Raw genomic sequence first — 13,232 nt, 5'->3', positions numbered from 1 at the left:
TGGTAATTTATTACTTAGTTTTATGAACATGATAATGCTTAATTTTCTATTTTAATCATGTTTATGTTGCAAGGTGAATTTAAGAACTTGGATTGAAAAGGATGTTAAAAGCATGGATTTAACACTTAAGAATCACTAAAGCCAATGATGGATTTTATGAGACTAAGAATGAATAATTCAATTGCCAAAGATCTAAGAAAACCAAGTGACGAATGAAGAGCATTGAAGACTTGAAGTGAAGAAAGGGAACCCTAAAAATCTGTCTCCTTCGACTAGTCGAAGGCTCCTGCTCGACTAGTTGAAGATTCCTCAACTCGAACTCTAGCGACAAAGTCCTTTAAATTCCCTTCATCCTCGACCAGTCGAAGTAGACCCTCAACCAGTCGAAGGTTGTCCTCAACCAGTCTAAGGTTACACAGACAGCACACGAAGTGCGTAAATTTGAGGCAGTTTCTGAATTTTTCTAACTCGGTACAAAAGTTGGAGTTGCAAAACTATAAATAAGAGTCCTTAGGATGTTCCTAGGCATCTTCTAGGATTTGAGAAGTGAAACAAAAGGGTGGAGGCGCCATTCAGGAGTTTTTCTTCTTCTTCCTTAGTTGATCTTTTTGTTTTGTTAAGAGTTCTTAGTTCAATCATGTCTATGGTTGGCTGAACCTCTTAGCTAGGGCAAAGAGGTGAAGCTTGTAGCGTGATTGAGATGTTTGCTTTGTTTTGATTCATGTTTTGTTGAACTCTCTTGGATTCTAATTTAATTATAAGGAATATTTTTAGTTTTTAATGGTTTGTTGTGACAAGTTACAATGGATCTGCGATAGCTTGAAATATCTTCTTTATCTGAATTGAGATTGTGAAATTAGTAAGTCCTATTGTTCACCACCATCTCTTTGGCATGGTAGGGTGACAGAATCCTTCATAACCTTCACAATTATCTTATAATTGGTTGTGAGATTGGTAAATCCTGTTGTTTGCTTTGTCTCCTCGACATGGTTCGGTGATGGAATCATTCCAAATCCCCACAACTCTCATCCATTGATGATTAGATCCATGAGAAGTTTAGAGATCTGAAAAATCTCTTCTTACCAATTAGATATGATAGGTCTCTGATTCCAGTTGTGTCCTTGAATCATGCAAGGTTGCTTCCCAATTGCTATAAGTGGATCCTTGGCACCCTTGTTCCCACCTTGAAATTCACTAGTTTTAATTACTTTATTTACAATTAATATCTCAAATATTCTAGATTTAGGTTTACATCTACTTCTAATTGCTTTCAGAAATGTACGAGATTAGTCCCTGTGGATTCGACCTCAGTCTCACTGAGATTATTACTACATCACGATCCTACACTTGGGGTTGTGAACAAGTTTTTGGCACCGTTACCGGGGACTAATGATTGCGTTTTTCTGAGATTGTCTAGTTTTAGAATTAGTTTTAGATTAGGGTTTTTCTATTTTCTATTTTTAGGATTAGGTTTTTCTAAACTATTTTAGAAACTGACTTACCTTGTAATTTTAGGTTTTGAAACTTTTCTTTTTTGTTTTTAGAAACTAACTTTTTCTTTTTTTTAAAAAAAAAAAACTAACTTTTTTTTTTTTTAGAAACTTTCTATTTTCTGTTTTTAAGAACTTTCCTTTCTTTTTTTTCCTTTTTTTTTTAAAAATAATTTAAAAACTAGGTTGCTTTCTTCTTTTTTTTTTTTTTAGAAACTAATTCACTTTCCTTTTTATTTTGCAGGATCCTAACATAGATCTCCTCTAATTTAGTAACTTCCTTCTAACTTCTCCCCTACTTACTTTCCATATTTCTGTAGGATTTTTCTTTTATTATTATTTTTAGGATTAGATTCAGAGTTAGGGTTTCACCTTGCAAGAGTGGGAACATCAGTATGATGAGATAGCTAAAAGATATTGGGAAGGGATGTATGATGATTATGATAGGAAACAGCCTATGTCTCAAATTTTTTCTGGAAACATCATCGAGAACCAAACAGAATACAATGCTTCACCAGTTAAGAAATCCTTACGCAATCATATGCGGGGGAATAATTACACCTCACGGATCAAGAAAACAGTACACGATTATTGGGGTCATCGTGATTATTGGAATGAGGATAATTATCAACCATCCAGTAAGAAGAGAGCTATGCGTGAATGTATTATGGCTGATAATATATAGCAACAACCAATAGACTCTCCCACATATGACCAGTATGATTATGAATAGTGGAAACAAAGATATGTGGAAGATGAAACAACAACACATCATAGTGACAATTCTCTTGGATCCCTTACCTTTGAAATCCAACTAGAAATGATACAAGAGAATTCACTTCAGAGTTACATGGACTATCTTGCAGATATTAGAAAGACATTAGAAGCGCTTGTTTTGCGCATCGATAAGATAGTGGAGGCTCATTCGTCCTAGCCACAGCTCAATCCAGAAACACAATGCGAGGAAAGTGATCCTAACTCGTTTGTGGAGAACTCTGAAATTTGGAATGAGGAGTTAGATTCCGTTAATGAGTATATGGTTCAATTTCCTGAAGAATCGATCTTGATGACGGTCCAAAGGAATGATCAAGAGACGTGGGTGTCTTTCAAATATAATTATACTGACACATTTCACTCACATGGCACACTTGGTTCCAATGATGAGGAAGAGGTTAGTTTATTCGAACCTCAACCCAATCTAGGAACAGAATGTGAGGAAAGCGATGCCATTCCATGTGTGTACTGCACTGAATTGGAAGATGATGAGTATTGAGATGACAATCATGAATGTATAGATCAAATCCCCCTGAATTCAATCTCAAGTCTGGCTCATATCAATGATCAAGAGGTTCATGAAGTTGTCGATCATAGTGATCTACTCCACACATCTGACATGACCAATTTAAATGTGGAGGATGAACCACTTTCAACTAACTCTTCTAACCTTTGTGAGATATGTTTATACTACTCCCTTGAATTGAATGATGATATGATTTGAGAGATGGAAGAGTTGCTCGATATGACTCTGAAATTTGAAACCACCCAGTTGAGGCCACCATCTGAGTTGTACACTTTTGACGATTCAATGCCTCTACTAAGAAGCTTCAATGAACAGAGTCTTCACATCAATGCTTCACCTATTGATCCTCAATCTGTCTGTGAAGGGTAAGAGCAAGAGAGCATGCGTCCATCCAATTTCAAAGACGATGGAATCCTTGGGTAGATCATCACAAACTTTAATGTGGAGAATGAGACTCTCAACTAAATTTCTCAACTCTTCGGAAGATTGCTTGGCACATCGTGCAGATTCAAACGATCCCATAATACAAGACATAGTGAATGCCTTGCAAGACAACATCTCGATAGTTGTTACTGACCGAGAGAACCCTTATTCTGAAGCCCCCCCTTCCTCAGATCTTAAATGTTTACCATTAAAGGAGGAGCAGCTAGAAATTGAATTAGAGTCTGAAACTTTGGAATGTGTCGGGACTACATCATCTGTTGAGAATTTTTCTGAATTTTATCTACTTGTAGTCTCTAATTCACCAAGTGTACTAACTCTGAAACTTTTTCTATCACAGGTGAATCGTATATACTTTGGATACCTTAGGAGATTAAAAGGGAATTTTTTTATTGAGGTCCATAAATTTCTTTGAAAATTCATGCTCCATGGCATCCAAGCCTATTGCTAAAAGGCTTTTGGATGATCTTGTTGAGAAACCTATTGAGAAATTTATCAAGATATTGGTCAGAGGAGGAACCTTGCAGCATGACTGAGTAAATTTTCCCTTGCTTTCCTAGTTTAAGATTAGTTTACTGCTTTCATGGAATTTAGGATAGTTTGCTTATCATCGATTTAAGTCTTTTGGGTTAACCCATTTTTCACACTGAGATCATTGGAAACACCTCGAAATTCCATCTTTAGGTAATACCTTTCCATCACTTCTCCTTTACTTTTGTTGTCTCATGTGCATTACATGCTTATATCTTTTACATTCAGGATGATGTAGAATTTACATTGGGAGGGGGCAGTGTTTTCTTAGTCTTTGAGAAAAAAATTTAATTTTTTTTTGAAAATTTCATAAATTCGAGTGATTTTGAAGTTCATCCATGATTTAAAAGTATAAGATACTGTTGGTGATTTATGACTCTTGGGTTCAGTTACCTGTTAGATTTCACAATTAAGTTCGAATTATTAATCCATGATTAGAAGTTTTAAACATTGATTGAGTTATGATTTCACATGTCACATCTAGCTTACACATTAAGGTGTTAATTTGATATTGAATTGTTAACTTGGTGATTATTAAGCATGGAAGGAACCAACCTTCCATCATGTTCAATGAGAAGAATTGAAATATATATATATATATATATATATATATATATATATATATATATATATATATATATATATATATATATATATAAAGAAAATACGTAGCTAAAAAAAACAGTTGCTGTTGAAAAGGGCTACCTATTGAAGATCACTAAAAAGATTGAACATAGCGTGAAAGCCATTGATGGAAAAATCAAAAGCTGGAAGAAGAAAAAGCTGAACTATAAGGAAAGTTTTAGTTATCCTGATTGTTCTTTTGATTATCAATGTTTTCATGAAAATAGAGAATTGAACCTTTGATTATGATAAGTTTAGGTTTTACTATGCACCCATGGAACTCGATGTTTAGAATTGCTCTAATTGGAGGATTAATGCTTTGAACTTGATTATGAAGTTTACCAAATGCTAGAGTTTAGGAGAGAATAATGTTCAACATTGATGTAATTTGAAACTCTATTATCTTGTTTGTTTTTAAAACCACTTGAGCTTATAGAAATTTCCCTGTGGTTCTCAAATTTTTTTTCGTGGTTCTCAAAATAATTTTCGTATGCTTTGCTCGGGACTATAAAAATGTTGGATGAGGATTGTGTTAAGGGTCAAATATTGCATATTATCCCCCATTTATTACTTGGTTTTATGAACATGATAATGCTTAATGTTCTATTTTAATCATGTTTGTGTGCAAGGTGAATTTAAGAGCTTAGATTGAAAAGGATGCTAAAAGCATGGATTTAACGCTCAAGAATTACCAAAGCCAAGGATGGATCTTATGAGACCCAGAGTAATGAATTCAAATGCTAAAGATCCAAGAAAACCAAGTGAGGAATGAAGAGCATTGAAGACTTGAAGTAAAGAAAAAGAACCTTAAAATCCTACCTCCTTCAACTAGTTTAAGCCCTCCTTCGACCAGTCGAAGGCTCCTGCTCGACTAGTCGAAGATTTCTCAACTCGAACTCCAGTGACAAAATCCTTTAAATTCTCGTCATCCTTGACCAGTTAAAGCACACCCTCAACCAGCCAAAGGTGACCCTCGATCAGTCGATGGTTGTCCTAAACCACTTTAAGGTTACGCAGACAGCACACGAACTGCGTAAATTTGAGGCGGTTTCTGAATTTTTTCAACTCGGTACGAAAGTTAGAGTTGTAAAACTATAAATAAGGGTCCCTAGGATGTTCTTAGGTATCTGCTAGGGTTTGGGAAGTGGAGTAAAAGGGTGGAGCCACCATCTGGGAGTTTTTTTTTCTTCTTCCTTAGTTGGTCTTTTTGTTTTGTTAAGAGTTCTTTGTTCAACCATGTCTATGGTTGGCTGAAACTCTTAGATAGGGCTAAGAGGTGAAGCTTGTAGCGTGATTGGGATGTTTTCTTTGTTTTGATTCATGTTTCGTTGAGCTCTCTTGGATTCTAGTTTGATTATAAGGAATATTTTTAGTTTTTAATGGTTTGTTGTAACAAATTACAATGGATCTGCGATAGCTTGAAATATCTTCTTTGTCTGAGTTAAGATTGTGAAATAGTAAGTCCTGTTATTCACCATCATCCCTTGGGCATGGTAGGATGATGGAATTGTCACACCCCAAACTTGAAAACCAGGCTTACAAAATTTTTGATCGCCGAATCTGGTGTTGACTGCCTCCATAGTACCCCATTCTTGGCTCTCGGCACCCATACACCAGGTTTCGATCTTGGGATCCTACAAGGAGGATTCCAAACATGATTTTTTTCATAATGAGCATAACCATAAGCATAATCCATGAATAATAACCACAAGAACACCATCACAAAATCCACTATGATAAAAAACTTTGACTACAATGCGTATGAAAGGGAAATTCAAGATAATGAAAAAACTCCGAAAGCTCGACTGCACACTTCAACTACAGCGAGGTTATGGCTGCGTCCTGACGTCACTTGCACACATCAATCATGCATAAGCTTATAGAAAGCTTAAAGGGTGGTGTAAGTGTGTGCGTTGTATGAACATGCTCAGAATGCAATGCTAGAGTAATACGAAATCATGCTGATAGGTACATGAATGCAATCAGCCGTACCAAGACTATGCGGTGCAAGATATGAATGTCATCGGCCATATTAAGACCATGTGATGCGAGATGCAACTCAAGCATGCCAATCCTCATCCAAATCCTCATACAACTCATCAAATATTAGTATAGTTCTCATTCTGGATAATCTTCAGGGTCTAGTACACTCTACGCTAGCTTGCCGCCCCTATCCGAACACACAACTGGGAGAGTGGAAGAGACCTCACTATCTGCCTGCCAATATCGGGCCCGGCTCATCGATAGTGGACCCATTCCTCAAGCTAGTCAAACTCAACCTAGAAATTGCCCCCTCACTTAGGTGGGTAATGTTACACCCCTTTCCAACTGACTACGACATAGTGGGAGATGCGGCCTACTGGTATACAGCCCTCGCAGACTCATGTATCTACTCGGTCTCGACGTTGGAGTCATCCTCTGGTACCATCGAGTTTAGGAATTTTCACCCAGGGACATCTATGGCGCCTTGATGCTAAAAATAGTATTTTCGATTTCTAATCCAGTTGTCCACGATGTGTCTATGGAGGTATGACCCTAATGTCGCTAGGGCATACAATAATCATAATCACACAAATGCAAGTGTATGAATCACTCTATCAGACATGCAACAATCCTGCGTGTATCGCGCGCTCATGAAGGGTAACTCCTCCTATCAGGGAGCCCATAAACAATCTGGTCGAAGACATATGTTATGATCAGTCACTCCTCATATCAAGCATACATATAATGTGTATGAGCATGAATCATGGATCTATACTAAACATGTTATATGGTGATGAACTCTGTTCATAACGAAGATGGGCCTAAATGGCTTACATACTACAAGTATGGGCCTATCAATGGGCCCTAGGGAGAGTGACAATGTGGATATTTAACCAACATCATCCTTACAATGTGGGCATCAAACCATCATTGCTCCTAAGGCACGACCTGCCATGAACATCATTACATAAACCATGGTGGAATCACACATTACAATAGGCCTTATATACATCCCGTTGGGCCTCGACCCAAGGGCTCTAAATACATCAAATGGGCTGCATCACATGGGCGTCATATATATCCAGGTGGGCTTCAACATCGGGCCTCATATATCACATTGGGCCTAATAAAATGGGCCGAATCAACTGGGCCAAGTCGAATGGGCCGAGTTGAATATGCTAAGTTGAATGGGCCGAGTTCAAATAGGCTGAACCCAACTCATCTATTTTTAGAAATCAATATATATAAAATGAAGCATATCTAAAGATCAACTGGACCATACAATAACTAGCAGTGGAGATAATGAATTTCTACGGTTAAATTCCAGTGGGCCCCATCATAGGGTTTATTTCCCATCCAGCCTATTCATAAGGTCACAAAGACTTGGATTTAGGGGAAAAACAAATATCATATTGGACCAAACCCTGTAGCCCAAGGGTTTTAATGGTGGACGTTCAAACCCACTGTTTTCTGTAATGTGTTCCACCTGATCCTAGATCTGTCTTATTTTTAACCCCAAGCCTTAAGATGAGTTTGCCAAAGGGTTGGATGGTTTAGGTGCAACACATGCATCATTGTCATGCCCTGAACTCGGAAACCGGGCTCACAGAATTTTCGATCGCCGAATCCGGCGTCGATAGCCTCCGTAGAACCCCATTCTCGGCTCCTGGCACCCATTCACTAGGTTCCGATCCTGGGATATTATAAGGAGGATTTATAATCATCAGTCTGATTCATAATAAGCATAACCAAAAGCATAACCCACGAACAATAACCATAAGAACACCACCACAAAATCCACTATGATAAAAAAACTTTTAAGTACAATACGTCTGAAAGGGCAAAAATACAAGATAATGCAAAAGATAGAAACTCCAAAGCTCGTCTGCACGCTCCTATTGCTACTATGCTATGGCTGCGTCTTGGCGTCACCTGCACGCATCAATCGTGCATAAGCTTATAGGAAGCTTAGAGGGTGGTGTAAGTGTGTGCGCAATATAAGCATGCTCAGAACACAAGGTCAGAGTAATGCGGAATTATGGTGAGAGTACAAGAATGCGATCAGCCGTACCAAGGCTATGCGGTGCAAGATATGAATGTTATCGGCCATAATACGGCCATGCAATGCGAGATGCAACTCAAGCATGCCAATCCTCATCATGTATCAGTACAGTTCTCATTCTGGATAATCACTGGGGTTCAATACACTCCAAATGACACTGTCGTTCTCCTAGCCGCACAGTCCAAGTGAGCGTAAGAAACCTCACTATCCGCCTGACCAATAGTCTACCAATACCTATCCGGCATGTCGATAGCGGACCTATTCGTGAGCTGGTCAAACTCAGCCGAGTATTGCCCCCTACCCTTGGGCGAGTAAGGCCACACTCCTTTCCAACCGACCACGACACAGTGGGAGACGTGGCCTCCTGGTATTCGGCCCTCATGCGCTCATATATCCACTTGGTCTCGACGTTGGAGTCATCCTCTAGTACCATCGGGTTTAGAGATTTTCACCCAAGGACATCTATGACGCCTGTATGCTAGAACCAAATATTTTCAGTATCTAATCCTGCCATCCACGATGTGTCTGTGGAGGCTATGGCCCTGATGTCGCTAGGGCATACAGTAACTACAATCACACAAATGCAAGTGCATGAGTTACACTATCAGTCATGTAACAATCCTGCGTGTACCATGCACTTATATGGGGCAACTCTGCCTATCAGGGAGCCCATAAATAGTCCGCCCGAAGGCATATGCTATGATCGGTCACTCCTCACATCAGGCATACATATGATGCGGATGATCATGAATCATGGATCTATACTAAACATGTATAAAGAGATGAGCTCTGTGTATAACGGAGATGGGCCTAGACGGCCTACTTACTACAAGTATGGGCCTATCAGTGGGCCTTAGGTAGAGTTATAATGCGGACATTTAACCAACATTATCAATGTGGACGTCAAACCAGCATTGCTCTAAGGCGTGGCCCATTATTAATGTCAATACATATGCTATGGTGGAGTCACACTACAAGGGACATTATGTACATCCTATTGGGCCTCGACCCATGGGCCTCTAATACATCAAATGGCCTCATACATGGGTCTCACATATACATATCAAGGTGGGCTTCAATGACGGGCCAAAAATGCATCAACATGGGCCTAGTCGCATGGGCCTTGCATACATCACAATGGGCCTTATACAAATCAAGGTGGGCCTTGTATGCATCAAGGTGGGCCTCAATGGGCGGCCCACAAACATACCAAGATGGGCCTTATCACATGGCATAAAAATATTTTCCAAATGATTGGACGGTTTGTATGAAACACATGCATCATGGTGAGGCCCACCCTAATGGAGGTTGTGGATTACAATACATACTTAATTGGGTCCCAAGTGGGCCTACCATAATGTTTATTTTCCATCCATCCCACTAACAAGGTAACTCAGACCTAGGGCCCAACCTGGGCCCATTGAAATGTTTATTTTCCACTCAACTTGAGCCCACTGTAATGTTTATTTTCCATACAACTTGTTGATAGGGTCACGTGGACCAGGGGCCCACTGGAATGTTTATTTGCACCCTGCCGGTTCATAGGGCCACGTGGTCAGGGAGGGGCCACCGTAATGTTTATTTTCCATCCAACCTGTTGATGAGGTCCGTGGGAGTCACGTGGACTAGGGCCCACGGTAATGTTTATTTGCCATTCAAACTGTTGATGAGATCATGTGGACTAGGGCCCACTGTGATGTGGTTCACAAATCCGGCCCATTCATTGTGTGTGTCCCACAAATTTAAGGGTCCAAATCAAGTTTCAATCACATCCAAAACTCAGGTAGGCCCCACCAAATGATTTTATATGTTTTAGGTATGTCTTCACATGATTTTAGATGGTATGGCCCGCCTGAGTTTCGTTTACGGTTGATTTTTGGGGTGGTCCGTGGGGACCCACCAAATGCATGGTTTTGATGTTTGAAACGCATCACAGTGGGGCCCGCAGCTGGGGCCGTGAGGCCTTGCTCGCCGTTCGCCCGCCCTCTGACAGCGGCAGCAGCATCTTATTCTTTTTTTTTGAAAAACCAAAGATTTGATGGTTTTTGATAGATTGGGCCCACCACAGACGAATCCATCCCAGTCATTGGTCCCTGTGGCTCGATACAATCCCATCGAGTCCAATATTGGGTGGTTTTTGATATACAGGAGCATCAGGGAGGTATTTTAATGGTAGGAAACTTGTTTGTTATGCTACGGCCCATCATAAATTTGGATTGAGATCATTTTTCGGCTCAACGCCTAAAATGATCTGGGAAATAGGATGGTCGGCTTGGATTATATAAAAACGTCAAGGTGGGGCCTGCATGAGCGGCCCACCACTCCCTTCTCTTTGGCTAGCTCGCTAGTACACTCCATGTCAGTTTATACTTCACTGTTCGCCAACGTCCAGCGTCCAGGGACGCTGGACGGCATACATAAGCACATTATTGTGGTGGGTCCCACGTAGATGTGGCCCACCAACATATATACATATAATATATATATTATATTATATATATAATACATATTATATAAAATATAACATAAAAAAAGATGTATTGGGCCCATCCAAACAGTGGATGGTGTGGATCATCACCTACAATAGGATGGGCCACACCGTCTGATGTAGATGGACGGGTAGATATAACACATATTCGTGGGATCCACACCATCACAAAGAAAGAGAGAGAGAGAGATTGAGAGAGAGATATACGGTGAGATAGAGGAACCCCACCACTATGGGCCCTCTTGATTAAATCACATACATCCAAATGGGTCCCACCAACAAGTGGGCCCTAAAATTTAAAATAATGGTAAATCACCCACCTTATCTTTATTCTTCTTGGTCCCTTAGGCTCCAATGCTCCTTGTGTTTGCCTTGGATGGTGGATGATGGGAGATTAATGGTGTGGATGAGAGATGTGAGGGTGTAGATGGAAGATGAGATGAGAAGGTGGACCACACTTGGGAGGGAGAGGGAAGCTTGGATGTGTGAATTTTTTTTTTGCTTGAAAGAAATGAGGGAGAGGGAGAAGTGATGGGTGATCTGAGGTGATGGAGTGATGGGTGATGTAAGGAGAGGTGATGGAAGGTATGGTTTGGGTTGAAATTTTGGAAAAAGAGGAATGGGTGAAGAGAGAGAGAGTTGACTTTGTGGAGAAAGAGGGATGAGTTGTTGTACTTGGTAAGGTATGACTTGACTTCTACTTGACATTGATTAATTGATTAGACATATCATAGAGATTCCCTCGATATTTGCAACGCGCGAGGTTTCTTCAAAACAAATGCTGGCCTACATCTCCTAGCTTGGGTATTGGTTCGGTGCGCAAGTCACGGCGTTGGAACTGTGGCGATGACGCGGTCGCTATGATACAAGTTTCGGATCGAGCCGACGTCAATGTGCGGGACCTGGCTTAGGATCACACGCAAACGTCGGATACGGTGCGAAGGTTGCCGGAATTTGACTGGAAGGACCGCGGAAGCCAACGGAACAGTACGGACTAGGACACGGGTCTTACAGCTCTCCCCTCCAAATAAAAATTTCATCCTCGAAATTTACACAATCATCACAAGAAAACATAAATCATAATAGAGAAGGAAGCAAGGCATCGTCATATCAAGTCGAAGACAGCATATAGGATACAATACACAATCAATCATGAAAGAGATGGGGATAGTGCTCTCGAATCTCGGCCTCACGCTCCTATGACGCCTCATCGACAGAATGGTGACCCCACTGAACCTTCACCAAGGGAATGACCTTGGTTCGGAGGACCTGCTCCTTCCAATCAAGGATACGTACTGGCTGCTAAATATAAGAAGCGTCCTCACGAACCTCTAACAGCTGCCAATTAATAACAGGAACTATGTCCAACCACACTTCCTCAACATAAAGACGTGAAAAACGTTGTGGACGCCAGACAACTGAGATGGTAAGGCAAGCCGATAGGCCATAGCGCCAATGAGCTTAGTGATCTCAAAAGGTCCTATGAATCTCGGGGCAAGCTTGTCCTTCGATCCAAATCGAACAACGCCCTTCATGGGCGAGACCTTGAGATACACGTGGTCCCCTACATCAAACTCCAAGGGACGACGCCGGCGATCAGCAAAACTCTTTTGCCGGCTCTGACCTATGCGCATCCTCTGCCTGATGATATCAATAACCTCTGATGTCTCCTGCACAAGCTCGGGACCTAGGAGACGCCGCTCTCCAACCTCAGTCCAACAACTCAGAGATCTGCATGGTCTGCCATACAATACCTCAAAAGGAGCCATGCCAATGGTCGCCTGATAGCTGTTGTTGTATGCGAACTCAGCCAATCGCAGATGCTCATCCCAACTACCTCCGAAATTAATCATGCAGGCCTGAAGCATATCTTCAAGGATTTGGTTGACCCTCTCGGTCTGGCCATCGGTCTGCGGATGGTACGCGGTGTTGAGCTGCAACTCAGTGCCCATACCTCTCTGAAAGCTCCTCCAAAACTGAGACGTGAACCTCGGATCTCGGTTAGAAACGATCGAGACTGGAATGCCGTGCAGTCTCACAATCTCCTCAATGAATAGCCTCGCAAGCTGGTCCAAAGGCCAAGTCGCATGAATTGCAAGAAAATGTGACGACTTCGTCAGGTGATCCACGACAACCCAGATAGCGTCATGACCGCGCTGAATCCTCGGCAAACCCATAATGAAATCTGTAGATACGTGCTCCCACTTCCACGTCGGGACGCTCAACGGCTGCAATAGACCAGGGGGTCTCTGATGATCGGCCTTAACATGCTGGCATGTGTCACACTCAGCCACAAAACTGGCGATCTGGCAC

Source organism: Magnolia sinica, chromosome 19, assembly GCF_029962835.1.
Source record: "Magnolia sinica isolate HGM2019 chromosome 19, MsV1, whole genome shotgun sequence".
NCBI classification, from domain to species: Eukaryota; Viridiplantae; Streptophyta; class Magnoliopsida; order Magnoliales; family Magnoliaceae; genus Magnolia; species Magnolia sinica.
Note: the sequence above shows the minus strand (reverse complement) of the source record.